General features: G+C 49.7%; 1 protein-coding gene and 1 long non-coding RNA gene across 7 annotated transcripts in view; one reads left to right on the forward strand and one right to left on the reverse strand.

Moving 5' to 3' along the window:
• LOC126541746 (aquaporin-7-like) overlaps positions 1 to 25,649 on the reverse strand; it is a 155,411-nt gene that overhangs the window by 91,691 nt on the left and 38,071 nt on the right. The gene's annotated exons all lie outside the window — the stretch shown is intronic.
• The window catches only part of LOC129387630 (uncharacterized), a 54,274-nt gene continuing 29,745 nt past the window's right edge, over positions 1,121 to 25,649 (forward strand). The window contains exons 1-2 of the long non-coding RNA XR_008614812.1: positions 1,121 to 1,240; positions 11,735 to 11,939. This is a non-coding gene — a long non-coding RNA (uncharacterized lncRNA). The remainder of the gene's footprint in view (positions 1,241 to 11,734; positions 11,940 to 25,649) is intronic.

The following is a 25,649-nucleotide window of genomic DNA, read 5'->3' on the forward strand; positions in this document are numbered from 1 at the left end:
CTGACGACAACATGGAAGTGTTCATCGTCGCTGCTCGCCTGCGAAGTGGCTCCGTTTGACTACGTCTCCATAGGCCCATCAAACGTGACGTCATGGAACCGAGGGCGCAGGCAATGAATGCCTCCTATAGATAGGGCAAAGCCTTTCACTTCGATCCATGACTTCATGCGATCTTGTCGGACTGCCATAGAATTTAATGAGTATGCTCCCGAGTAAGCCGCGTTGATTTTGACGTCACTGCTTTTGTCCCGCCGGGCTTGGCAATGGAGATTTCGGTTCAAGTAGCATGACGTCGTAGCATGACGTCGTACAGGCCTGGTATCTAGGAGGCTTTGGAACAGGCCATCTGTTATCTTGAAGGCGTTGCTTGACATTGGCGCAAGAGAAGCGGTAGCAATTGTCTTTCGCAACTGCCTGGTATATCACGGCATTTTTTTATCTTTTCTTCAATATCTCTTAAGCATAATTCAGTATGTGCGCGTCTCTTCGCCTACTGTGTTTGCATGTTTACGCAGTGTACGCGGCGTTATCTTGTGCCCATTTATCACCACGAATGCATTGCGTACTGCCGGCGGCCGTACTATTCTGACCGATCTGCCGCGGTGGCTCAGTGACTAAGGCGTTACGCTGCCGAGCACGACGTGGACCGTACGATTTCCAGCCGGATTCCGATGGAGACGGAAGGCAGAAACGTCCGTGTGCTGAGCTTTGAGTGACACGTCACAGAACCGCTGGCCATCAAAGCTGATCCAGAGTGCTCCACTATACGGCGTCCCTCATTGCCCACTGAGCAGGTTCAGGCTGTTAACACACACACACACACACACACACACATACACACACACACACACACACACACACACACACACACACACACACACACACGCGCGCGCGCGCGCGCACGCACGCACACGCACACGCACACGCACACACACGCACACGCACACACACACACAATGTGCACAATGCACAATGCAAGAGAGGTGATGGCTTTAGCGAAAGCTGAACAGTGCTTATATATATATATATATATATATATATATATATATATATATATATATATCTTGCATTGTGCACTCTAGAAGGTAAGATATGTAGCGCAGACAGCTGCGGCCGACGTCGAAGCTAAACTAGTTAAACTTTCGCGCTTGTTGAGCCGCAGAAGGCGCCCTCCACTTTTGTGAAAGTGGCTAGAGTGATCACCCGTTCACGTCACGACGGCGGAATATTTGCCGCGCAAGTATGCAGCGTTAGATTGAGTTCTCTTCTTGTACGCTCTTTTCTATGCGCGTTGTTGTCAACTCGGGTGCCTGTTCCATTCGACCTTTCTTACGTGAACTGTGAACGCTCACCGCTGTGTGGCTTTTGCAGCAGTAACAATTCCACATATATTCCTGACATTCTTGACGCACCATGGAAACTGCTGCGCTGGATGCAAACTCATAGGAAATAGGTTGAGACGAGTCAGCGTCACTTGCTTTGGTTGCGTTTCTGAGGCTCGAAATCACCTGCAGTTCATTGCATACGTTGCGCCCATAGCGAGAAAAAGGGGCAAAGTAGCAGCAGCAGCAGCCTGTCAGTACCACATATTACCGCAATATGCACTCAAAGGGGTGATTCCGTAATTGCTTTATCCATGTTTTTCTGCGAGTAACATCTCCAATGCACCGTGTAGCGAGGACAAGGCACGTCTCTTAGACGGTGCCAATGTCTGGAATCTCAAGTGCGTCCCACTAAAGCGCTCATAGCATTAATTCCTGCAGTATAGAGGCCTCAATGATAAAGTGTACATAGTATTTGTGTTTGTGATATTTGTGTTAGTGTATATATATCTTAGTGTGTGCGTGAGGTTTTGTTTTTGCTTCTCTTACACTTTTTCTTTTTTTATCCTTCACCATCCCACCACAGTGTAGCATGCCAGGCCTGTTGCTGTCGGCTAACATATCCAGACATCATCTCTCTCTCTCTCTCTCCGTTCAGAGTAGGCGAACACAGACCTCACCGCTCGTCGGTTCACCAAGCTCTGAAGGCAGTTTGATTTTTTCAGGACGACTAGCTTGGGTCAACGCCTTTGGCTGTGTGACGCTGTTCGAGGCCGAGAAAGCGTTGTGTCTTTCTATTCTCTCCTGCTTTTTCTCATCTCGTCATATCATGTTGTACTCCTGTGGCGTTTCTGGAAGTTTTCATGCAATAAAACGGTTCACAGAAGAGAAGACACCTTGAGATCTGTGACACCACGCGGAAATGTACCAGCTTTGCGGTTTAGACGCGAAAAAAAAAAAAGAAAGAAGAAAGAGACGTTTGGTCTTCCCTTCCTCTGCGGATATTTATCTGCTAGAGCAATGAAAATCATCAAAATCCCATCAAAAATATTTACCTTCTCAAGCCGGGATCCCTTACTTCACATATTTGGTACCGCTATTGAAGGGGGGTGGTGATGATGATGTTGTTGTTGTTGTTGTTGTTGCAGAAGAAGAAGAAGAAGAACGATGTTATACGGTGGCCGTATAAGCAGTATGGGGGATTGGTCAAGAGTGGGATGAAAATAAAGAAATTACCCGTTGTTCCGACTTGAGACAAACGGAAACATTTTGCAAAGAATCGAGGAAATGTGACATTTCTTTCTCCTTCTGCTTCTTTATTATTATTGTTGTTGTTGTTGTTTTATTCATTGCGTATTTTTTATTATATTCCTGCTGTCTTTATTTTGTTCTGTGCCGCATTGTGCTTGCGCCACAAGAACTATGGTTTGTCATGAGAGAAAAAGAAATAATGGTGAACTCAGCTATGTATCGATCTCGTGGCTCACGCCTATCTTTATTACATTGTTATTATTGCGCATTCGCTTCATGTGAGAAGGAGTAGCCACCGCGACGCTCGTACGCGACATCTCATGGTGATCACGCTACGTCGGAGACCGACAGGAGAACAACTTTCAGCGCCGCGGGCCCGACTCTGAGGCATCCCAGCAATGTGGGCCGAGTTTTCCTTCTTCTGTTCTTGCTATGCTGAAGTGCAGACAGCATTTCACATTGTTCCCCAATAGGGGGTCAGCGGTGCTCCATACCTCGCTCCTACACACAACGGCGGACGGAGAGGCGCCCTCGCGTCGGTGACGCCGGCGCGCTTGGCGGCGGCACGCCGCTGTTTGTGCGTCGGCGCGCCGTGCTGGCGCCAACAGCTGTTCGAGTCGCGCGCCCCGAGCAGGCAAGCTTGCAAGCGAGAGAGCCAGCAGCTGCGGCGCGAAGCAGGGTGCGGGCTCTGCCTTTTCCCTGAACCGCTGATCCATCTTGCGCGTCAGAATGAAAAAAGAAAGAAAGAAAGAAAGGAAGAAAGAAAGGAAAAGCAAATAATAAAGAAATAATGAAAGAAAGAAAAGGGAAACCACAGAGAACGCGTTTTATGCGCCGTCGCCCTGGCATTTTTATGTCTGCCTCGAGCGTAGTATTGCGATATGCTGTGGGAGAAGGATCTACGGTGTAGGTCTCTGGCAAAGGCTTCCGCGCGGTTTTCTACCGTTGTGAGATTCTGTTGTCCCCCACTACCGGAGTACGTCGAGGGGCGCCTGTCAACTTCGTCGCTTGCGTGCCGAATGGCGCTACGCCTGCTTGCTGCTCGCTAAGACGTCGTCTCCGGGTGTCCTTGTTATAGGCCAACGTCACCTGAAAACGCACGCTCTCCAATTCTCTTTGGAGGCTGTCCATTAAATCTTGACCAAGCGAAAGTGCGCCTCAATGGGGCTCTTGCATTGCCCAGGGAGCGCTGCGAGAAGGGTGCTAAAAAGCGCCCTCTGTCCTAAAATGGGTCGTACCAAGCTCGGTCGTCTGCTTCGGAAAGCACGTTTACAATATGGACCCGCCACTTTCGGTTGTGTTGTAGCACGGCCTGCTGCGTATATCGGGCGCCGAAGATTTTTTCAGGGGTGGCACGCTGCGTAAAGGCAAGAAATTATGCAGTGCCGAATACGTGTACGCCGTTCAAGAATTAGGCGGCGAAGTTTTAGCACGGTGTCAATCGCAAGTGAAGCGAGTCGCGTACGAAGTGGAACTACAGGTAAGGTTTGCACGCTAGCTGCTAGATTCAGGCGCACAAACGCGAGGAAATGCGTGCTATAAATGAATCCACAGCAGCGATAAGCAGACATCATGTGTACGGAACTGCTCGAGCACACGACGGTACGCGCCGCGATGTACGAACTGCTCGAGCGCACGATCGTACGCGCCGCGACGGCAGCGGTCTTTCGACATGCCGCCAAACGGCGGGCCTCCTGCAATCTTTGTTGACTGCATGCCGCTAAACTGGTGCAATGGATATGAGCTCGCACGTGCGTGCGAATCGCGCTGTAGCGCGAGCTTGTGCGCTGCTCGCTTGATGTAGCTTTTAATGACAGCGCTCGAATATCGATGTGCTGCAATTAGAGTGTAAGGTCACTCTAGCTGCAATCAATACTGCCTTGCTGCGCTGCCTTGACGTGCTGGCTTGAGATCAAGGATGAGCGCATTTAACTCTCTTAACCTGTGCTGCTCGTAGTGGAGTAGTGAATTGTCATCGAATGAGCCCGACCATTTGTGCTCATTTGCATACACTTCACCACTTCGCATCGGTCGAATTGTTAATTGTCGCTGTGGCCGGGTCTCGAATCGTGAATTACCAGCCATGCCTGCTGCTATGTCGGTCTGCTGTCGGGACTGTAGGTGCAAAAGACCGAAATTTCGATAGCAGATAATTAAGCAAGCTTCAAGACAGGCGAAGCAGTCAGCATGGCACGAAGTTTCGCTTACTCAGCGCGACGAACTGCAGCTATGCAGCGCGCCCGACGCGCCACTTCGTGAGGCCTTGAAGGAAAACGGTAGAATCTGATGTTGGGATTCAGGCCTTCTTGTTCATGGCAGCCCACGACGCAGAAGTAATGACGGTGACGCCTTTTCGAGGCTGGGCTAGGTCTCTCCAGATCGGCATCACCGATTCCTTCTGCTCCCAGCATTACGTCCCACGGCACACGGAGAGTCCGTTTTCGTTAAACTATAGGCTGCGGCGAGCTCGCAGCCTGGTCGGCGTGGTCTGTGAGAAGTGACGAGCCTTTTCGCACTCGCAACAGGGCATAAAAAAGTGCGAATCGACGCAAAACTCGGCCTAGAAACGTGCTTCGCCACAGCCAGGGCTTAATACGACCCAAGCTGGTACGACCCAGATGTCGTTTCCCGCACCGCCACCAGGCGCCGCTACTATACCTCAAACTCCAGCGCAAGACGCCCATTGCTCGCGCCCATTTTTCACGTAATGAAAGTCTTGCGACAATCCCTCCTGTACATTCCGTTGTCGATGTGTACATCTTTGGAGAAGTTGTTCCAGACTCGTGCATCTGACGAGTCGGACAACTGTACAAATTTCACTATGTCACCGAAAACCCTAACGGTCACCCGTCGGATAAATTATCCCGGTTGCGCGGGAGCAAAGTTGACATAGTTACTGAGCAGCGCACAGATGCGTTCAACTGAAGGCCAATCTTGAGCTTTGCTCATCTAAACATTCGCTAGGTTGTATGACCGGGGTTGCTTGGCCACGTAGAAAATTGCGTTGCAGTAACTCTGCTTATAGCGCACTTGTTGATTTAGGTCTACTGAATCTGTCTCTTTCTTCTTCTTCTTCTTCTTCTTCTTCTTTTTTGACTTGTGAAAATCTTGAATTCACATGCAGCAGGTATAACAAAAAAATGTATAGGTCCTTGGCACACTCTTGTAATTTCAATATCGCCCTTGGCGAAAAGAGAGAGAAAATAATGCAGAGAAAGGCAGGGAGGTTAACCAGAGGTAGTTCCGGTTGGCTACCCTGCGCAGGGGGAAGGGTTAAGGGGGATAAAAAGAGAAACGGAGTGGAAGGGGGAGATAGGAAGAAAGGGATACAAGCACGAACAAAGCGCGTACACTACAGAGCGGTAGGGGGCGGCATTCTTAGAGTCTGTCGTGAAGCCCCGTAGACCGCAAGAACCTTAATAGCGCAAGTACACCCCACGTGTCCTATGGAGGCAAAATAGGAAGTATTGCTTCTGAAAATACCGGCGCTTTTTCCTTTCTTCTTTTTTTGGGCCTGCAGGGACTGCACTGCATGCGGTTGTTTGCATGGTGCTGCTCGGCCGTTATACAAGCTAATACCGGTGCTTTCATCACAGCCGCTTGGTGACAGTGGAGGTGACGCTGTGGTTGAATGTTTCGAGCAGCGGAAGCGTTATAACACGATATTGAAGCACGGCATAACGTTTCTGCTTTGACCACGATGTCGGCAAACGTTTGCTTATAGTGACTTACGTACAGCTGTGACAATTACGCTGCCCAGGTTTATTTCGCCATGCACACAACACTGAGTCCACCGAACGCGCGATACTAGGCGACTGGCCATCGTGGGTGTGTGAACCGAGATCAGGGCTTTTGCAACCCAGTGGCCTTACGGCCCATTGGACACCCAGGAAGGGCGTCGCCTCTTCCACGAGGGTCGCCCTTTGTTCGTTCGTTAGCAACGTCGTGACTGTGTGACTGTCGGTGCGCGCCTCAAAGCGCGGTGACCTGTCTGTGTATACGTAACCACGCCTGTCTCGTGCTCGTAGACTAAACCTTTTCAGAGACACGAGGAATCGAGCGGCGGCGCAGTCATCTGAACCTACCGTTTACGAGGCTGCTTTCACTTTCTAGTCAATTTATTTCTTTCTATCTAACTTTTGTTTTTGATTCTTTTCTGTCTACCTTCCCTGGAATTCGTCGTCCGTTAACTCGCGGTTTTATTCCACGTCGTCTGCTCCCCCGTGGGGCGGTGGCCATTTGACTTTCTGATTCGCGCCCGCCGCGGTAACCCTAAATCACGCTGCAGGACAAACCTGGGGACACGTCGTTTGACTTAACTCCGCGAAACAACGGCCTTCTCTTCTATTTTGCAATTTCTCGCGACTCGCATTCTTTTCCGCGAGCGCGTGCTGAATTCTTATTTTTTTTTCACCCACAAAAACCTCCTAGCTTCACCGGCGTGGCCTAATGAAGTCGACCGTATAAGTTTGACAACCTGAGTGAAAGGCGCTTTTCTTCGTTTGTTCCTTTTTCCCTATATATATATATATATATATATATATATATATATATATATATATATATATATATATATATATATATATATATATATATATATATATATATATATAGCTGGCATGAGAAATCAAAATCATGATGTCTAGTGACTCAAAACAGCCGTTTTGTGTGCCACTATGTAGCATATGTATGCTGCTTCTTTGCGCCGACCGGGTACATACTGTTCTGTGCTGCTTCTTTATTTATGATCGTTCTCTTTTTTATGCCGGCACAGACACGTGAGCGAGTGCATTTCGTTTCGATGGCGCACAGCAATGCTTTGTTTCGCTTGATCTTTTGTTCGCATGTTTTCTTTTTCCTTCTTTCTTTCTTTTTTTCAGCGATAACGCTGCCATGACGCTCGGCGGGCACGGTCCCGGTTAACGAGATGCAAATCGCGATTGTCGTTCGCGGCGCGAACGAGAGAACCATCGCGGCGCGTAGATAAAAGGGCGGAATCGAGCAAGGGTTGAGAAAAACAACGAAGAGTGTCAACTGGTAGGAAAGCCGTAAAAAAATAGTGAGTAAAAAAAAAATCTAAAGCGGCGGGGTGAGTTCAAAGGGCTTTCCCTGCGGGCGCGAAGGAGGGAGCTGTAAGACCTTGCCCTAGAAACATCAATCATCTCCGGGGCAGCGCGACTGCCACTCCGCGTTCGATTTCGCTTTTCCGTCCGGCCGCCTTTGGGTCAGGGGGCGTCGGGAAACCTTTTCAGGGCGTCCTCTAGCGACTAATCGCCTTTTACTCGCGGTCGCTTGCTGCTGCCTGCGGCGTTGCGAGAAAAGAACGGGCGCTGGTCGCCCTTACGTCTTCATGAGGCGCAATCTGATTTTGAAGAACAAAGGAGTGCGAGGGGAATTCCGATGGACGGGGGGACGTGTGCGCGGAGGAAGGCGTTGCGCAAGAGACGTGGCGGTGACGACGACGGCGGCCCGAAAGAGTGTTTCGCGCGATTGAGTGGGCCGACAGTAAAGGCAGCTGGTTCGACCCCCTTTCTGTCGAAAAGCGCGAGATCGAGACTTGCACGCCTGTGTGCTTTCACGCCTTATTAATCTCTCTCGAGCGCGCGCCTGCGTGACGGCGATTCTTTTCACCGCTGACGGCTGAAATTTCGCCGCCCGAGATGTATCAGCTGACAGCTCGTGTACAGTCTCTGCGCTAATCGAAGTATTTTACACGTGTTCATTCGCGACTGCTCCCCCGAGTATATAATGTTTCCCCCATTCCTCTTATGGCTACAAGCTGAGGTGTGGCGAGTTTCTTGACGACTCATTCAGTCCCTTATGCCGTAGCCCAATGATGTGCAGTCGGTATGTTGTAAACAAAAGAAAGCAAATGAACAAGGGAAGGAATAAGGCAAAGGAGGCACTGCATCGCTCAGAGCTGCCATTGAACCTGGACTTTTTTGATATTGTGAGGATAACTCAGTCAACTGAACCACAAAGGCACGAGAGAAAGCTTGCGCTGGAAGAAGGTTACGTATATGCAACTGATCAGCTCGCACGCATGGTTGCTGATCGGGTTGCCAAGACTATCGTAGCTTCGTGTCGCTACATGGGGGAGTTAGAACGGGGGGGAACGGAGCTACTGCCGCTATTTTTGCCGCGATAATGTATCCAAGGCACAGGTAACTTGGGCAGAGAGATTTGATTTGTAAGCATAAGACGTGCTCTAAGAAAATGAAGAAGGATGAAAAGGATGGGGGGACAAGTAAAGGAGAAATAGGCTAATTATATTTTTAATTAATTAATTAATTTCTTATTTAATTGCTAATTAGTGATAGATTAGCTTTTGTGACTATTGCAGCGCCAGTGTGTGATAGTAGGTTTTGTTATATTTCTAGTGGAGTAGAGGAAGAGAGGAAATTTCAGGTATGTGTAACTCTCTAGAAAAACGGCTGACAGTAAAGGATGGGTAGTGAAAATAAAGCAGAGGATGGATAGTAGATTCTGAACAGAGTATGTGCACTTAATTGTATACATTTCACAACTAGGTCGGTAGTTGGCGAGCAAACGGAGCATCCGGAAGCGTGTTGCTCCCAACCTCTTCATTTCATACTCGTCAGGGACCCGAACGGCACTGCCTCTAATATTAAGAGATCTTGGATAAATAAATGCAGCGACAGAGAGAGAGTGTCGAGCCTTCAGCCTGTGAAGGCCAAATAGTGACGCCAGAACACCGGATTGCTGACTCTCGCAGTAATCTGGGACGTACATTAACAAAATCACAGGGGGCAAGGAAAGCGACCAATGTAGGCTCGGTTCAGAAACAGGAACACTCACACACATAATGTGGGAATGCACCTCGCTCCCGTTTTCTCATCCCCCCGTCAGTAGCGAGACTGACTGGACAGCCTGGCTCAGTTGCGGGGATGTCGACCGACAGCTTGAACTGGTGGACTGGGCGGAGAAGGCCAAGCAGGCCCAGGGCCTTACTTGAGCCCAATCCTTCAGCCACGTCCCCCTTTAACCTTCCCCCTTTCCATAAAGTTTATCACCACCACTGCACAGCGTGTGTCCCGTAAGGAGCCATTTGCTCATGATTGAAGAAGCTTAGGTGCATCGCTGCGCTTGCGCAGTAGTTCAAGTCTGTGCCTTAGCAAGGTGGCGTGTCTGCTATAATTCCTTAACGCTGTTCCGAGCGCCACGTGCGAGGATAATATTCATACAGCAGCGCGTGTGAGAGTACGTAAAATCGGGCGACAATCCTCACAGCAAAGATATCGTTAGCGAAGGCGTCCTATCGAAGATAAATGGTTCTAATTGACGTAAACCTTCGTGAATTTGAACCCAGGGTCAAAACTTCTCTCGCATAACGGCGTTTCACGATTGGTCGGTTCTACGGCGTCCGCCACTCGCGGTAGATATACCGCCGTGATAAAGAGACAATCGCGGACCGCAGTTAGCTAAGCCGAGTTCCGCAAAACACGGGCCCTGCGCCGTTGAGAGGCGCGCCCGTGTGACGCCACTTGTTTCAACGCGTGATTCGGCCGTGCTCCGTTCTTTATCGCCACCGATGTGGGCATTAAACATCCACGTACTGCTGGCAGTGCGCTGGCTCACTGTACGGCTTTCCTCACGGTCGTCGCGTGACTCACTCCCGCGGAGCCGCGGCTTTTTGTGGCCACGAAGCCGTCCGTCAGCGTCCCGACCAGCGAGAAAGACGCCATTCGCGCGCGCGCATTGAGACCCGCCGCAGCCACCGCGCAATAATAATCCCGCACGCACCACGCCACCGAGCCGGCGCGCCCGGCCTCGCGCGGGTCGTGAAAAACCGCGCGGAGGCCGCCCGCGCAAATGCGTCGGTAGTTAACGGGTGCGCCACCCGCGGTGACGATACCAGTCGGCCAGTCCCGTATACGCAGATATCCGGGACGCGTGTATGCAGGCACGCGCACTCGCTCGCGCAGACATTGCATGCAGACCGAAAACAGACGTACGCAGACGAAACAGACGAAAAACAGACGAAACGCACGCGCATGAAGCGACCGGCCTCCGTGGGGCATAGCGGATCACGTAACCGGACGACGTCGCGTTAAAGGTAGGCGGAGGGGGTGACGCGAAAACGGAGGAAGAAACGGAGGGAGGCGTATATACCCCGGTGCGAAGGCCGATCGGTCAGAGCCGTTATAATTGTTACCCTGCCTCCTTGCTTGTTTTGTTCCTTTCTTCGCACCGTAGACATACTATACGAGCAAAGGCCGGCTCGGTGCGGTGGCGTGGTAAGAGGCTGCGGTGCGGCGCTGGCGATTGAGTTCAGGGTCCCGTCTGTCCGATGGCAGGGGCCAAACCGGCGCGCTATCTCGCTCCGAATATTGGCGCCCTACGGCGAACCATATTGGACATTTCCCGTCGGCGCCCTTTGCTCGGCTCCTTCCTCGTGCTCCGCCGTCATAGTTTGATGCCGCTGTGCATAAGGTATGTCTGTAGACGTGAAGCGTTTGTGGAAAACAAGCGGGCGCAGCGAAACCTTAACCGGCCATCAGACTTCGACGCCTCGGCTGACATTCTAATTGTGACCGTTACGCTGCGCGCTGCACGTGTCAGTCGACGACGCTTCCGAATAGCCTTTGCCAAAGGCGCGTTTTGCAGACAGATGGCTTGGTAGCCGTGCTGTATACATGGCGGCGTCACAGTGATACATTTCGACACCGGGTAGGAGCTAAGTTGATGTATTTGACAAAGTGTTAAATGGCCGGGGTGCTTGACAGATGAGTATCTGTATTTTGATGGGACGTACTCCAGGCACGCAGCTGTGTTTGCTAATTTCATCGCGCATGCGCCTATATAATTTTCTACCGTCCTCGGCTGCGCTTCCCGTTCCTTGGCTTGTGAATATATACATGAGTAAACATTCATCTGCGGGTGTGCGTAGACTGACCCCTCTTATCTCCTTCTTTTCTTGCTTTCCTCCATCTTCAGGTGTAGGGTAGACAACTGAGCGAGACCGTGGTCAACCTCCCTGCCTTTCCTTATCTTTCTTTCTCTGTCTTTCTTGGTCGCCTTTAGTGATGCATCCATAAAAAATTGCATTGCAGCGCCGCATCTGTCATGAAAGCGTACGAAGTTCACTTGGGTCTAATAGCCAAATTTTTAAAATGAAAATTGTTATTCTGCTGTTTCAGCAACGCCAGATGGTATCGGAGGCACGGTATCTCTTCAGCTATATAAACCCTGGCAACATAAGTCGTCGCACCTCGTCACTGGAACAATCAGCGAACCATCCTGTGACTGCTCATGGCAATATGGCAAAGAAAAAAAGAACCATAAAGGCTACGTGACCCATCGCGCATTAGACGCAAAAGAAGCGTACTGACGGGAACCACGAGGGTACGAAATCTACTTGCACAACGCGAACGCAAAATCTACCTTTACAACGAAATCGCTGTATCAATTTGCGAAACGAGAGAGCGCGAAATGTGGTCGTTTGAGGAATACGCGGAATCTGACTGTATAACGAAATCGTGAAATCCGGTTGCACAAAGAAAGAGTGAAAAATATGGTCGTGCATTAGGAGACCAGGTCACACAATGAGGCATCCTAACTGCACGACAAACTTTAAGCTTCAGCTGCATTGTTTAAATCATCCTGCATGACATTGTTCGAGTGTCTCCGACGCTCGACGTAAATTTACGCTGTGCTTCCGCATTCAGACGCCATGGTTCAGCAGTGACAGCTTTGAATTTCGCCAGATAAAAACGTGTTTTTCCCTCTACGAGCCATGATAGAACGAGCTGTGTTATCCATCCCTATGATGTAACTGCTGAGGTGCAATGGCTACCTGGCTCGGCTATATTTTTCATCGCAGTTGTATTCGGTTGACCAAGGAGGTGAATTCGATGTAAAAGAATGTGTGCCTATGCATGTGAGTCTGTGTAACGAATGGGTGGCAACGTAGGTGATGATCACAAGCGAATACCGGTCGCACAGCGAGGCTCAGCGTTGCCTTAAATGGTCACGGCCATTAAAAGACGTTCTCACTAAGTTCGCACCCACACTAGCAATTTAAGGCACTTACGCTAGAGCTGCTCTTAAAAGCTGATTCCAACCAACCCCGACGCTGGGAGAGATTAACTGACCAGTAGCAAGACCAGCCAGTCAATTACGAAGAACAAAAGTCCAAATATTCACACACACGCACACACACGCACACACGCACATGCACATACACACACAAAAAAGATATTACGTTAGAATTGCTCGCAAAAGTCAATTCCGGGCAATCCTGATGATGGACATACTATTAGCGAACGCGGCCAGCCAATGACAAAGAGCACTTATGAAAGAAAACCTTGGTGATTTCGCCCTGAAAACCTTTTTGAATTAAGCCCTTAATTCCTTCGCGTGTATTCCGTATACTTCCTGAAAAAATGAGATGCTATTCCAAAGGATTTAAATACTATTCTACGACGCTATCAAGATGCATATATAAAAAAATGAAAGAGAATCACGTGGGATCAACCACCACAAGCGTCAGCTATGGGGAGCCAGCGCTGCATGGTCAGGAGGGCGCTGTAACAGTTTGAGTACGCACCTGTCGCACCATCCGACAGGGGGGCCACGAAAACAGTACGACATTTTGGATGATAACAGACGCGCCGCGCCGCCTGTACCAACGTTTGCTTTAGCTCTATGCGTTTAGCCAAGCTCTGTCAATGTCCATGCGCAATGGGGAAGCGCAGGCGCTCATACTTTCTCGCACGCCGGATACCAGTCACGTCAGAATTTGGTCACATGTAACTTCAATATGAATGGTGAATATCGATGAGGCGAAATCGCAGAATGTGTTACCGAAAAAAAAAAAAGTTTCCACCACTCGCTGTATGTAGCAGCGCTGCTGTTGGAACGCGAAGTATCTGCGGTACTTGCCCATGGGAGAATCGGACGCCGCATCCTTCTCTGACAGGTGGGGGCCGAATTCACGAAGTTTATTTTGTTGTTGTTGTTCGTAAAGCTGGATTCACATGACAGACCAAATTTCGTTGACGCGCATGCTGAGTGCAGTGAAATCACGCCGCAGACAAATGCAACGCAGATAAGCTGCCGGTGGCGCAATTCGGTGCAGCTCAACCATTTTCGTGTTCGTCCGCGGAATGCCGTGAGACGCGCCGTGATTGCTTAGTGGCTATGGTGCTGGGCTGCCAGACTCGAGGTCGCGGGATCGAATCCTTGCCACGGCGGCCGCATTTCGAAGGGGGTGAAACGCGAGAACACCCCTCTACTTAGATTCAAGTGCACGTTAAAAAAAAAAAAAACCTGGTTATCCAAGCTATCATGGCAGTTCCCTCCCCCCACTAGGGCGTGTCTATAATCAAATAATACTTTTGGCACGCAAAAGACCAAATTTGTTTAATTCGGTCCGTCGCGGGAATCCTGTCTAAGAGCTGTTGGGCCATTAGCCAGGTGCCTTCGTTAATAACATATCCAACACCTCGGTTGGCTCGCATAAGCTCTTACGAAGAGTTATAGCATAAGAACTGTTTTGTAAATACGGGCCCGTAGCGCGGCTTCGACTTAAGTCAGTCATATCAAGCGTTCTCCCCCTCTGGGTATGGCTGCTGCAGACCCATATCATCTTTGTAAAATTAAATGCTTCATGTTCCTTTCCTTGACGATGTTCGTTATCTTCTTTCTATAGCTTACTGATACTATACGTACCGAAGGTTAGAAAGCATCCATTTGTAACAGATAAGGCGCGCTTTAAATTGAGATGTTTTCAATGCAATATGTCGTTCATGCGAGAGATGCGCGTTCCGCACGAAAATGAAAAAAAGAAGTGTTTCTCCTTAATTCTGCAGAACAAAAGAAACGCCGCGTAAACATGCAAGATGAGCAGGACGCGAGTCGAAGTGCGCGAATAATAACACGGCCCGCACACGCCACCGCACGCTATCAGTCGGGCGCGGTTTCTCCATCGGGAGGAAGCGCGCGAAGCAACGGAGCATGACTGCGCTTGGGCGACGTCACTCGCATCCCGCCGCCTTTTGTGATTTAATGCCCGCCTGTGCGTCACTTCATTTACTCTTCGTTTTTATCCATCGTCTCTCGGCTGTCTCTCCTCTTTGTCTTTCAGGCGCCTCTGCGACGTGGCGTGCCGTTTCATTGTACGAAGGCAGGAAAGGGAGAAACCATCGGCTGTTCATACTTGCGGCGTGATGAGAGGAAGCGGTGAGAGGAAGGAGAGAGAGGGGGGGGGGCGGACGACTATATGATGGTCCCAAAATTTCACGGTCACTTTGAGCCGGGAACCTTGAACAGACCGCGCGCTCGGCGATGGACAAAGCTCCCGTTGCCATATACCGCTGACGAATATTGCACCCACTGTCTCCGCCCAAATGCTGCGATTCATGGTCGTCCTCCTGCATATGTACGCGTACTACGTGGTCGGAGAGGGTTGGTTTAGTCGTGTGTGCTGCATACGAAGGCGGTCACGAAGGTTGCTAATGATCCCTTATCATACTATAGGCAAACCCGGCTCCCGCAAGATTGACCATTTATGTTTTCTTGGATTCGGTGCGCAAATTGGTGGTCTGTACGTGGTCGCGTGCGTGGCGCGTGTCTGCCTAATAAGGAAGGATTAATTAGGGTAGCGCGCGCACGTGGCGCTTAGAGCTCCAGCTACATGGAGTACAGAGAGAGAAAGTGTGAGAGAGAATGATAAATTAAAGGCAGGGAGGTTAACAAGGACTGATCCCGGTTGGCTATCCTTCACTTGGCGAAGGGGAAAGTGGAGGAAAGTATTAGGAGGACTAAAAGTCAAGTGCTGATGTAGCCGACGTAGCGACAATTCTCAGCGCTGTATCACACATAGTCGCTTAATATGATCGCCTTGAAGAGAGAGAAAGAGAAAAAGAGGCATTTATTATGATAGAAAAGCCTGAATCAATGTTCTGACCTACTACTCGGCGTTGGGGAAAGGGGAAAGGGCGTAGACAGAAAGAATAGAGAAGACGTTGATTATGAGGATGAAGATGGCAGTGAAAATCTTGCACGCTCCAAGGCTCTTCAAAGTATCTTGTCCAGTCCGCTCTCATAGAAAAATTTGTTGAGAGAGAGAAGTCATAAGGGAAAGGCAGGGAGGTTGACCAAGCTAAGCTGAGCCCGGTAAGCTACCCTGCACTGGGGAAAGGGGAGCGGGGGTGGAAAATCTCTGAAGCGCTTTTGTGACCTTCTGCAGCGTGATATACGAGGCGATGGTCGATTGATCTTGTCCAATTAGCAAGGTCTTTCGTTTAGCGGGTTTAGAACGCTGCGGAGGACACGCCTTTCATTTTCGAAGTACGGGCATTTGCACGGAATATGTTCTAAAGTTTATTTGCCCCCACAACTATTGCATTTGTCGCTATCAGTAATTCCAATCGAGAATGAGAATAGGTGAATGCAACGGCCAGGCGTAAGCGACAGAGTACTATTTTTTTCAGTTCGGTGAAGACCAGGTGACAGGCGCAGTTGCATGGAAGCCAGAGCAGGATTTGGCACTACGGAAGTGACACACGCCCTACTTTGCTCACCATCAGTTTTATTCACGGTGTGCTGAGTACTCCTTTCGAAGATGTAGGCGCATAGCGTTGGAGTTAGTGGCGCATACCCGCTCTATCGGACAGGCCAATAACAGGGTGGTTCGATCTACAATAAGAAATGTAGGAAATAAGAAACCAATATTTTAGGATAGGTAGGTGAGGATCCAACGAGATAGAATGAAGAGAATCATTTTATAAAGATTGAGCGTTGGACGACAGTAAGGTGAGGATCCAACGAGATAGAATGAAGAGAATCATTTTATAAAGATTGAGCATTGGACGAAAAACATAGAAATAAAACAAATAGAACTTAATTTGGTGGAAAGGAAAGGAAGCTTTAAACTCGAAATTCAGAGATTAAATTCTGTTGGCTTTACCAAAAAAAAAAAAAATAATGATCATTGGTGGCAGTGCAGACCTTCCAGTCGCTGTGCCCAAGAGTCGTTCGCTGAGAGAGATTCTAGCTAGCGCCGTCGTCTTCCGCTCGGCGGATGCTGGATCATGTACGCCTTGTATACACGAGAATACGTGGTTCTAGATTTCTGCCTACGTCGGGTTAGTTGTATGTGAGCGTTGTCCATACTTTCTAAGTGCGCCGTTCGTCGGGGCCCACGCGGTGCGAGACGTGTACAGCTGTTCCTAGCTGGATTATCTCAACACGCCTCGAGGAAACGCGCTGGGGTTACGAGTGATGAAAGGAATTGGAGTGCACCGGATTGACGCAGAGCACAGCGGCGAAGTGCGGGAGCATAAACTCGGCGCAAGGCTCCGTTTTTGAGGGTCGCCGCCGTTGCCGACTTTCTCCACCAGAGCGACTACGGGAAGAGCGTAGGTTAGGGCGTGTTGGTATTCCATAACTGAGGTTTTTTAGCGCATGAAAAGGGACTAGAGACAGTGGCAAGACTCGGACACAGCGCTATGGGACCCGACACCCGACAGTGCTATGGGTCCCGACACTACGGGACCTGTGTGATAGACTTAATAGCCTTTACCGCTTTCTGTATAACGCCGTTAAGACGCCGAATACCTTTACCTCGGAAACATACGTCATATTCTTTTCTTTTCTGTCACCGTATGCGTTTCAACTCACATTCGTTAATCAAAGCGCCAAGGACTATACATAATACGTTTATTGCACTTAAAATTATTACGTGCTTGCACGCTTTCTTGACGACGCAGCGAGAACGCGACCCACGCTGACTCTGGCAGTTGTGTGTGCCATTAAATGTCTATTCCCCCCCCCCCCAAAAAAAAAAAAAAACAGCAAAAGAAGACAGGAAAATGCCTCGATGCCATGCGAAAGCGGAAAATTCGTTGTCCATTCGTAGCTGCGCAAACGTCGATTTTAAGGTTTTAACAAGTGCGCCGCATAAGGCCCGATGAAATAAGCTCGTTAAAAACCTGCAAGTACGCACGAAGCAACCAGCCCAGCAACGCGCTCTTTTGTGCAAACCTGGCCGCATGCAACGAATACGGCCCACGTAGCCCGAAATGCCGATGGCTGACGACAACGTAGCCGAGTACGTTTCCGTGAGCGGCTCAATAGGAGACGCTTATGCCACTGAAGATGCGTGCAGAACAAAGGCATTCGCCGAGCACAATGGAATAGCGCTTTGCAGGTATCTGCTGGCACGTGCCTGCTGCGCACAAGCTGCGATAGCTTGTTTGGAGGCCTGGAGAGGGGCGCACGCTGTATGTAACGGTGACGTGCTTTTGTGATTTCATCTCCTTCCTCCCATAACCCGATTTGTCTCTTCCGAGGTTGAAAGGGCAAAATTTGTACACACACACAAAAAAAAACAGTCCGTCTGCAATAAACGTGTTCCAGTTTGTATCAAACTAACAATGCTACAGTCCTGTCCTCTGTAGAAGTTGTCTGTCAAGCACCCGACCAGCGAGTATCCTGAAGAAAGATGAGAAAAGGCCATCAAACGTTTCCTATTACCTGCGACGCTTAACTTTCTTTGGACGATTAGTTGCTTTATCCCTGGAGTGATCGCAAATGCTTGGCTTTGCCAGGGGTTTGTGAGATGCACGCTGCACTCTGAGCCGAGTAGTCTTATCACCATAACGATATTATGTTGTTCATGTATGGCCGCCTTTTCCACTGTGATAAAATACTTCGTCGTTCATGGCATCTTTTTTGTACGCCTGCCGAACGCACTTTCCTCTCCTCCTTTACTACATTAATGCTACCACCATCACCCCAATCATCATCATCACCGTCATCACCGTCATCATAAGTGGTTCTTGCGTATAAAAATATTCCCTGTTGCATGAAACAAATAGAGCTGTCGTTCTCTGAAGGGCCTTCTTGTCATGTACCACAATCAATACTGTCACCTGCGGTCCCGATAGATTCGACAATCCAGGCACTTTCTACCTTAATCTCGCCACTACAACACATGTATAACAGAACAGACAACCATCTCACTGTGTAGTAAATCATTTTTCGTGGTTTACATTTCTTTATTTGACCGCCGACGACAAACGCGGTCTAGGAAGATCCTACGAAACTGACCAAATATTTTGCTAGAACTGAAATGAGGCGTTTAATTCTCTGATGTGCATCCGGCGATCGAATGGTCCATGTCAATGTCATCATTATTGTTATCAAATAGAGCTAATTTAGAAAGTAGGCCGACTGCGCTGTATGGTTTATTGCGCATGCAAGTCTGTGCCGGATGTTCCCTTTCTCTCTCATGATTGTCTACCCTGTTTTCTCCTCCCTCGATGCAGGGTAGCAAAGGGGAAACTTTTCAACCTCCCATCTTTACTGCTGACCCCCCTTTATCTTGCCTGAGCCAAGTCACCTGTTATTGTGCTTCCCTCCATTCTCGTTAGTAGATACGCTTCCCGTCATCACCCCACAGAGAAAAAAAAATTAAATGGAGGTGGGAAATTCAGAAAAAGAAATTAAAGGACCTGCCGAGGTTGATCAGTGGCTATGTCGTTGTGCCGCTAAGCTCAAGGCTGCGATTTCGTATACCAGTCGAGGAGGCAGCCTTCTTATGAAGGCGGAATGCAAAAACACTCATGTAATTCTCCGAATGCACGTTAAAGAACTCCAGCCAGTAGAAATCAAGCCTTAGTCCCTCATTATACGATGTCCCTCACAGCCCATTTGTTACTTTGAGACGTCACACAGCTTCTACGTAATTGCCCATCACACGAAAAACAAGGGCGGCTTCCCCTTCGGACAGCTTTAGGGCAATTAGATGATAGACATTTTGCGGAAGAGTATCGATCCTGTGGCTGTGGCCTCGTGCGTCCGTGATGTGCAAAGCCAAGAGAGTGCTGCTGCCTTTCTTGAGGTGTCCCAGCCTGTATGACCGCTTAGTGCCTGTGTGTGCGTGTGTACTGCGAACTTCTCTCCTTGTCACTTTTCAGACCTCTTCCCATATAGTGTTGGATATCCAAATGGGCTCCGCCTAGTTAACCTCCCTACCGTTCCCCTGTCGCTTCTGTCTTTCTCTAGAAAGTCAAAACAAATCAATCGATGAATGAATGAATGAATGAATGAATGAATGAATGAATGAATGAATGAATGAATGAATGAATGAATGAATGAATTGTGGTTGCACCCCACTGCTGGCGACGACGATCACCTGAGCACTAGCGGGGACAATGTTTCGAAGTAGATAGCCCGAGCAGAATAAAAAAAAACTGTCGATCTCCGTTTTCTCTACGCAATCAATCAAAACTGCAGCGGAGAGGGGTGCTACCGAGTTGCTTTAATGGTGGCGGTGCAATCTGCGTACTCAGAGATTCCTGGCGGATCGAGAGCTGAGCGCGGTCGTGCTTGCCCGTTGCTGCGGACTCCGGCATATTTCCGGGTCAGGGTCCGTCCTTCGAGCAGCGCGTGCGACCGTGCGGATGACGGCAGACGGGGGCTGTGGGCAGTCTGCAGCCGGCAGACGACACAGTGTGTTCGCAAACAGCTTTTGGGTCTACAGCCGCATTGGTTTTTTACTCATTTCTTGTGTCTTGCTTCTTATTGCTCTCTTTTGTGCTTCCATATCCCTCTGCGCATTCGTGGAGTCTCATTATACTTCGGCGTCTCGCTTGTTTTGGCTTTGCCGAGCGGGATGAAGCGCGATTGACAGGATCCCCCGCGGCTACCAAAGGACGCCCGATGGAAAACAAAACCGCCTGAACAAAAATTAAAAAGAATCCAGCGGAAAAACGCGCGGAAAACTACCCACGAGCAGGACACTTTCCTGTCGGTCAAGAACGGAGCACTATACGAGAAGGAGGGGCTATGCTCGCGTCATCGGCCGAGACGTTCTGTACGGCTCGAAGACGTACGCATATTCACAGCGTTTCGGAAAGTGACCACACGGACTCTAAACTGAAGTAGAGACTGCTGCACATTTCACCAAAGGTGTTGTAAGTTTGAGATAAAAAGGAAAGACACCGGTTCCTAAAGGTGAAGAATGACGTAAGAACCAATGATAGCAATACTTCCCTTGTGCGAGTTTCGAGAAACGACAAGAAAGTACACCCTCGAATGCTAGTTCGTGTAGGAGGTGTTAGCGGGGGATGCTGTCTGTGGTATTACTCTGAATTAAATGCGAAAACCAGAACACAGGCGAACTCTTTCTCTACTTGAATTGCTTATCGACATTGTAGACGTGGCATTACACATGTGACACGACAGGGTGTGACTGGACTGTACAAATCCGAACGACACCGCATAAAATAATAATTAAAAAAAAAACATCTGCGCGTCAGCACTCAAGCGCCGGTGAACGCTAAAATCGTGAAGCGGAAGTAAACATTAGAGCAGTGAAGGTAGTGAAACACGGTGAAACTTCCTACACAACGATAGTAATCGATACATCACAGCTACGTCGCGCCAGCTCGCATAATGCGGTATGCGCTTCAATCAGGGTGAACGTATGTAACCATCCAACGCGCCGCAAATGCAGAGCAACGCGCCGCGCAATAGCCGTTTAGTCATGGCTCAGTGAGCTCCATAGTACGTTGCTCGTGAGGCGGAAGCACGAAGTTAAGTTCAGATGCGTGATGGCCCCGTGAGCTTGTCTTTCGCTGCCGTCGGATTAAAATGTTGTCACATGAAATGATGGTATAGGGTTGGGAGCTTTGGCATGTATGGCACCTCGACCAATTATTGACACTCGTACGCAGTCAACCATCCAACAGTCATATGAAGTCATCGAGCCCAGGAACGGTAGCCGTGACGATCATTCTGTGTGGAAAAGCACTGGGCGCGTTAGGCATGCTTCCGGTTTCACGCACCGCTCACACTTCCTGCAGTGTGGGCGCATGGTTCGCAATCTCACGTAGACACAAAGGGCGCAAGTGGCAACCCCGTCGTGACGTCATCGTATGCGTCCCCTCACTGTCGCGTAGCCTCGTTTATGCATTACTTCGACCAGCCCGCTTTTACTTTTCTCTTATAAAAGAAGTCCCAGCGAGTGCTTTATTGCCCGAAGGCACACGTCACAAGACGCGACAAAACCAGCCTCGTTGATTGACGCGTACATGCCACCGAGCCTCTACGGCTTAGGTTCGATCATCGTCCGACACTCGTGCTTGCCTTGGCAAGTTTCACCGAGGCATTGTGTACAAACATTGGAGCTTCGCAAGTGAAAGACCGTTCTAGCCGCATGTGGCTTTGCATTCAGGTATTCAGTCATTTGCCGTCACACGCCTCTGTTTTCCCATTGTCGTCTGTGCCCGTGGCTCCTCGTTGAAGTAGTAGGTCGGGGCTTGTATTTGGGTTTCTATTTTGTTAAAAAGAGAAAGCGAAGAAAAATATTGACCAACGCTAGATTAATATAGATTTACAGTTCTGGAATACCGAGATGATTGTCACAACTGTGAGTGGAGGTTGCGTAAGCAAATAGAAGGGTAAACGGTTAGCGATCGACGCCGCCTTAATAAGCCCGCATCTGTTGACCATGCCTTCATAGATTCTGAGGGCTCCTGCTCGGGACTAGTTATTTCCTTGGTGTTTAAAGAAGACTGTATTGCGTTCGTTTCTGAAGCATTGCTTGGCAAGTAAAAAAAGGCACAATGAGGCGGAAACACTGTGAAACCTCTGTCGTCACAATAATGTCCTCGGCGTAGCAGTCTAGGGAGCGGATCTTTAAAGCCGAAGTTTCACTTCCATTTGCTCCACCAAGTTCGACCCTTCTTTCATGCTAGGCATAGGCAAACGGAGCCTCGAAAGAATATTCCACCGGCGTATACAAATTTATGATTTTAACTGGCCGCTCTGCAAAAGATACCTGAATGCTCAGCACGCACTCGTATAACACTCTAGTTCGCAAAAAATGTGGGCCGGTCTCGAAGGTCGCCAGCGCTGTATAAATGGTGGAAGCAAATCAAAGCAAACTCAACCCCAGTTGACATCTACGTGATGCGAAGTATGTTTTGTCTGGTAGAGAATACTTCTTATGAATCATATTACTGTTCTGCAAAGAACGGTTAACGCTTTGACGACATGCCGCTAAATGACGCGGAGTGCAGGGCATGGTGTTTCGTCATTGTTGCGATAGCCAGTGCCCCAAATTGGCGGCAAAGAAGTTCATTGAAGAGTGCCACATACCTAATGGCACATAGACAGTGGCACATACCCAAGGGCATAGCTCACATTACCCAGTGACCGAAGATGGCGTCAAAGTTTGAAAAGCGCGGCATATCTGGTGGCACATACCCACGGCAGCGGCCCGCATCTTTAGGCTGACATCCGGGATCGACCCACGTTTTTAGAATGCACATGCACGGTGGCACACAGACTGCACTACACTCCGGATCGGCCCAGAGTTTTAGACTACACTATCTGCGGGATCACATACGGCCCGCATTTCGGCCGGATCACATTTAGGCCCCCGAAAACGACCAGGTAATCGCTCCAGAAAAGTTGGTTGGGCTCCCCAAGAATGATTCGCATTGATAGAGATCTGTCCGAGAAAAACACAGATCTCTGTGCTGGATTTGAGAAGAAATTGCTGCGCGCAGCCGCGAGAAGTAACGACAGCGTGTCTCGACGGGGGAGAGGAGACATGATGGATCGAGTGAATCCCAAACGGTCAATGGAAAACGCGGAAACATTCTCAGCTGACCCCCCGAAAACCGTTTTGCCGGTTTGTTGCGAGAAAACGTGCTCACGATCTACCAGTGCAGTCCATCTTGAGTGTATTGCCTCCAACAGACGTCGCCATTCTCAATGTCTGCGCGGTGCACAAAACGTTGCACAGATTGCGCTGCCGCAGGGGCATGCGTTCGATCCCCAGTGGTGGTGGTGGTGGTGGTATGTTGTTCACCTTTGCCGCACAGTCAGGGTGGGAATAACTAAGGGTGCCTCATGACGGCGTAACGGAAATGATGGAAGGACATTAGCAAACATGGCTTCCACCTGTTCTGTATACTGTGCAACTGTACATACTGTCGCTGTAAAATAACTGCGGACGCGGCGCAGAATGGGAGCGAGCGAGCATCGCTGTGAATCAGCGGTGTGCAAGCAACCTTCGGCGCGGCACGAAGCCACTGCTCGGTCAGGCGTCCGGAGTTCGCGCAAGAAAAAAAAAAAGTTAGAAAAGGAGAACGGCTACGAGGCCGTCGTTTGAAGCGGCGCATACTGCACAGTAGCGAGGAGCGGCGCCCGCACGAAATAGACCAGCTCGGACCGGCAGCAAACAGAAAAGGCAAAGGGACCATCGCGAGAAAGCTCGTGCAGTCGGCTTTCGGTCGGTCTGGTTTCTAGAACGCGCGCGCGCGGCGCTCTCGAAGCACGTCTCGGATAATGCGAAGGCTGTACGGCATCGTCGCTCACTTTTTTTTACGACGCACAATGCGAATCGCTCTTCCTTGTTATACAGTGTCACGCGGGGAGAGCCCAGCGCATACACGCGAAACGTGGGACGAACTTTCTTCCGGCCTTGGGACGTTTTAGTCCTGCCTCGCTGCTCGCAGCCGTGTGCCTCTATAGCCTCCTCCGTGCGCGCGCGCGCGTGGACACGTGTCTGACTGCCCTCTTGCGAGTCCACGCTCCCGCCTCATTCATGCGACCGACCGAGTTTTTTTTTTAATTGTCATTATTTTTTATGAGTGTGGCTAAGGGTATGCGAGGGAAGCCGGAGACGCGAGTCACGCTGTAGTTTCCCTGCGTTGAGCGAGTAGTTCCCACAACGCGGAGGCTGCGGAACAGGGATCATTCGTTTTTGTTTTTGTTTCATTGCTTTTTTTTTTTTGCTCCTGCTTTATATTTCTTTTGCCGTCGGCCGCCCGGTCAAAGAAGGAGTCCGCGCATTAAAAATGAGCTCGCTTCCGAACGACTTCGGCAGAAGGAGCGGCCAGGTACACGTATGCCTGCGCGAGGCCTTCGAGGCTCCCACAAAGGCCCAGCCACACCGCCGGATAAACCTGCGCTGCGCATTACGGCGCGGAGTTCTGCGCGCTCCGGGCGACGTACTTTCGTACGTACATAAATGCGACGGGGTGAAGCGGACTTCGACGGCGGCGGCCAGCGCAATGTCGAACTTGTCCTTCGAGCAACTTTCACTTACCTCGTGGAATGGCCGCACTCCCTCTCGCTTGTTCGTGCCCTCCGATTTTTCCTTCTTCGTTCGCCCCTCCCCCCTCTCCATTGATCTGGTATTCTCACATTTGCAGTCGTTTCTTGCGTGCCGCATTTGCATATTGCCTTTTATATCTTCGCGCTTTATCGAGAATCTTTTGCCCTCTGGGCAAATTGAGTCCTCATGTTTTGTCGCTTATCGACGTTTCAGCTGAACGAATGTCGCAAAAAAGTTAGCTACTAGTTTTCCCGTGGCTTCAATAAGCGCAGATTCTTGGTGTGCCGGGCAGTCCTCCCAGCCAAGCTACCAGCCTCATCTTCTACTCGATGACACACATGCCTTCTTCTTTAATTTGCGCGGCAACTGTATAGACAATGTGCGAAGCCCAGATTTCCATTAACAGACATTCCGCAGAACTACGGCTTTAACGCTTTTAATCGTGTCCAGCACAAGCACGTTTATAAGTTATGCACATGAACATGGCGAAAAGAAATTGTCGGCAGGCATGGCCATAGACAACCTGTAACCGCATCCACTGCGTCGTATGCTGTCGACACCCTGCTGCTGTAGCGCGCAATGTCTTTGTCTTAAATGAGGGAGCCATGCGTCCTTTTTGGAGTAATGGGACATCCGGCGCCAGTGTCATCGTACTGGAGCCGTATACGCCTGCATATTCAAAACTTGCGGCAGCTTTCTCGTGTCACAGATCATGCAGGTGCATACTGAGTATACTTGCTCTTATACTTGTGGTCGAACCGACTATGCTGGTACCGACTGAACGCGGCCGGTGACATATGTAAATTATAAATGCAGTGACTTTACCCCCAGCGAAGTGCGGTTATGTCGAGGTAGTCAGCTATAGCAATCGATCTAGCCGGAGCATCAAATGCGTGAACACCTCACACGTTCTCAGTGTGTGTCGTTATAGTTTCTATTGGAAGCGCAAGCCGGTTCAACGCTTGTACCTTGCA

This window comes from Dermacentor andersoni, chromosome 2, assembly GCF_023375885.2.
Source record: "Dermacentor andersoni chromosome 2, qqDerAnde1_hic_scaffold, whole genome shotgun sequence".
Taxonomy (NCBI): Eukaryota; Metazoa; Arthropoda; class Arachnida; order Ixodida; family Ixodidae; genus Dermacentor; species Dermacentor andersoni.